The following is a 3,870-nucleotide window of genomic DNA, read 5'->3' on the forward strand; positions in this document are numbered from 1 at the left end:
ATAATGTTTTTTGAGATTTGCCCTTCTTGTTGCATGTGTTAGTAACTGATTCCCTTACATCATTGATTAGTATTCCACTGTATGAATATACAAGAGTTTATATATCTAGTCTCCTATTGATGGACCCTTGATCTGTCTCCAGGTTATGGCTATTATGAATAGAGCTGCTATGCACATTTTTGTACAAGTCTTTTTATGCACATAACTTTTTTTTTCTGTTTGAAATTCAAATAAGTTTTATTTAAATTGAAAAAACTTCTGGTGTGCCTGGGTGGCTCAGTCGGTTGAGCAACCAACTCTTGATTTCAGCTCAGGTCATGATCTCAGGGTCATGAGATCAAGCCCCATGATGGGCTCCATGCTCAGTGGGGAGTCTGCTTGAAGTTCTCTCCCTCTCCCTCTGCCCCTCCCCCTGTTATCTCTCTCAAATAAATAAATAAATCTTAAAAAAATAAATTGACAAAATTCTTAAAACAGCATTTACAGGGGCACCTGGGTGGCTCAGTCGGTTAAGGATCTGCCTTCAGCTCAGGTCGTGATCCTGGGGTCCCAGGATCAAGCCCTGTCTTGGGATCACTAATCAATGGGGAGCCTGCTTCTCCCTCTCCCTCTGCCCTTCCCCCACCCACTTGTGCGCTCCCTCATGCTCTCTCTCCCACAGATTAATAAATAAAATTAAAAAACAGCATTTAAAGTCAAAATCCTTTTGCTCTGAAAATCATAAGTATTTTTAGGTAAGGCAGATAACATTTCTAGGTTAACAAGATCAGATTTGACTTTGGACTTTATTCTTTAAACAAACCAAAAAATAGAGGAAAAAATAGGTCATTTACAGAAAATATCTACATATGTACTTAGAGGTACAAATTTGATGACAGAAGAAACTTAAGTACGTGTTGCTATTTCAGAAGCAGTTCTCAAAGAGCTTACTTTTATCATCTTGGATATTAAGAATGCCGAAGATCCCTCTTCATCCACGACCTTGGAAGCCAACTAGTACTTTAAATGTCCGATATCAGCAAGGTTATACTCTACACCAAGGGGTTCATCGGCAGACATACTGTTACTGTAGGAGAGACTGGAGCGGCTTTTGTAGAAAAGTTCAGGTATCAAAGTGAAAGTTAGCCAAACTGGCTCATTCGTCTCTATCCTAACAGCTTCCTCTTCTTTATCGACATTACTTGTTTGTGACAACTTAATATTTCCATTTCCTAGTACTCCACTTGCAGAAAATTTCACTCCCTCTCTTGCACAGGAAATTACAACAGCATCTCCAATATGACTGAGATCTAGACATATATGTGCAAATTCACCAGACGGTGTCTTTACTGCATAGCTAGCTATTGGCCTGTTCTGGAATTCCAAGTTGTTCCACATCTAAAGCCATTAACTTCATTTCAGGGATGCTTTGGTGGCTCAGTGGGTTAAGCGTCTGCCTTTAGCTCGGGTGTGACCCTGGGGTCATAGGATTGAGCCCCAGGTGGAGCTCCCTGCTCAGCGGGAAGCCTGCTTTTCCCTCTGCCCCTCCCCCTGCTCCTCCCTTCTCTCTCTCTTAAATAAATTTAAAAAAAAATTTTTTTTAAGCCATTAACTGCATTTCATAATCCGAAACCTTTTCTTGATTTGCAGCTTCAAATACTAGTGCCAGGGTGTCCGCATTATCTTCAGCCCTTAGTGTAAGGAGGTCTTCACTGCACATTTTCGTATTTTGGACATGCTGGTGAGGTTCCCGCCACGGCCAGGCTGCAGTGGCTGCGGTAAGAGCCGAGGCCATGGGAGTGCACGGGGAGCTGCACCAGGGAGACAGCCGTGGGAACAGTTTACACCGTTGCAGCTTCGGATCCAGCAGGCCTCGTTGATGAGATCCGTAAGCACCTCCAGCACATTCTCTGGGATGGAGCCCTGGACCAGCCGCGCCTGGAACATGGTGTCCCTGTCGCAAGCAAGGACGCGGCCCCAGGAGGTTAGAAGTCATAGCCGGTTTGGGTGTCACAGGCTAAGTAAGAGTGAACAAGCAGAGGCGGGAGCCAACGCCTGAGACCGGGGAAGATCACTGCACATAACCTTTTATTGCTCTTGAGTAAATACCTAAGAGTAGAACTGCTGGCTCATTGGGTAGGTGCGTGTTTCGTTTTATAAGAAAATACCACACTATTTTCCGAAGTGGCTGTACCATTATACACTTCCAAAAACAATGTACAAGAGTGCTAATTACTACCCATCCTTGCCGACATTTAGTCGTGTTCATTTTATACACGTTAGACATTGCGGTGGTTGTGTAGTGGCATCCTGTTGTGGTGATCTCCTTGTTTTTAAGAGCTGCGTGCTATTCCAGGGTGTATGTGCACCATAACTTTATCGATCATTCCCCTAACAATGGTCATTACAGTTTCCGATTTTTCCTAGTACAAGCAAGGATGCATGGACATGTATCCACTCATATGTCCAATTTGTAATGTTCAACTTGGCTGGGCTGAACTACACATCCTTTAGAGTGGGCCATAGGGGAGATCTGGAGGGTAGAAGGAAAGCAGACATTTTCTAGTTCACGAACATCACTGGTGATCTGCTGACTTACCTCCTTGGAGATGAAGCCGCAGCTGGACCTACAACTTCTCTACCTTCCCCCAGATCCTCCATCAGCTTCTCCAACTCCTGCGCCAAGTGCTTGTGTTTTGCTCTGTGACAAAGGGCCCTGGCTTCTGCAGGACACCGACATCAGCAAGATTGGAAGCAGGGAAACCGGCATGGGTTCCAGTCCATCCCATGGGGCAAGTGCCAACTCTTGCTGGTGGGTTCATCCTTCTTCTGATCTCCCCATTTACATCCATCTTCCCTTCCCCATTGTTTTCCCACATTCCTGTAAAAGAGATTTCCTAGAATAAGAGGTGCTAGGTCAAAGGGGATGCATATTTAAAATGCTGACATACTGGGGTGCCTGGGTGGCTCAGTCGTTGGGCATCTGCCTTCAGCTCAGGTCATGATCCCGGGGTCCTAGGATCGAGCCCCACATGGGGCTCACTGCTCATTGGGGAGCCGCCTTCTCCCTCTCCCTCTGCCCCTCCCCTCCACTTGTGCTCTCTCTCACTTTCTCTCTCTCAAATAAATAAAGAAAATCTTAAAAAAAAATAGTGCATGAGGGTGCTCATTTTCCTGCAACTTCAATCAGAACTGGATATTATGAATCATTTTAATTGTTGCCAATCTGGTTAAACAAAATAATAACCATGTATTACGTTGATTTGTATCCCTGCTCACCAGTGAGGCTGAACATCTTTTCATATGCTACTGGGTGTTATATTTATTTCTTCTTCTGTAAACTCCATAGCCTTTGTCCTTTTATTTTTTATTGAGATATTTGGGTTTCCTTTAAGGAGTTCTTTATGTATTTTTGATATTATACGTTTACCAAATATATGACTCCAATCTTATCTTTTAACTTTGTTTGTAATATCTTTACAAAGATTTAATTTGATGTAGTGAAACCTATCCATCCTTTTCTTTTATAGTCTTTGGGTTTTATGTTCTTCCTTAGAAAAGATTTTCTCACATCAAGATTATCAAATATTATCCTTTATTTTCCTTTAATCCTTTCATAACTCTGTTCTTTATGTTTAGAATTCCGATCCACCTAGATTTTATTTTAATGTGTAAGATCTAATTTTTTCCCAATAAGTTATCCAATTGTCCCACTGATGTTTGTAAAATAAGTCATTCTTACCTTTTGGGTTTAAAAAGCCACTTTTATCAGATATTAAATTTACATATATTCAAGAATCTGTTTCTGGTTGTGATAGTCTCTTCCATTCATCTATAATCCATCGATGTGCTTTTAATGACTGTAGCTTTGTATTATATTTTACAGCATTA

At 42.1% G+C, this 3,870-nt stretch overlaps 1 pseudogene; it reads right to left on the minus strand.

Moving 5' to 3' along the window:
- Positions 1 to 885: 885 nt before the first annotated feature.
- On the minus strand, positions 886 to 1,926 carry LOC114217072 (DNA sliding clamp PCNA pseudogene; annotated as a pseudogene).
- Positions 1,927 to 3,870: the final 1,944 nt, after the last annotated feature.

The sequence above is a fragment of the Eumetopias jubatus genome, unplaced genomic scaffold (genome assembly GCF_037043125.1).
Source record: "Eumetopias jubatus isolate StellerSeaLion01/CBP00866 unplaced genomic scaffold, mEumJub1_p1.0 scaffold_4, whole genome shotgun sequence".
Taxonomy (NCBI): Eukaryota; Metazoa; Chordata; class Mammalia; order Carnivora; family Otariidae; genus Eumetopias; species Eumetopias jubatus.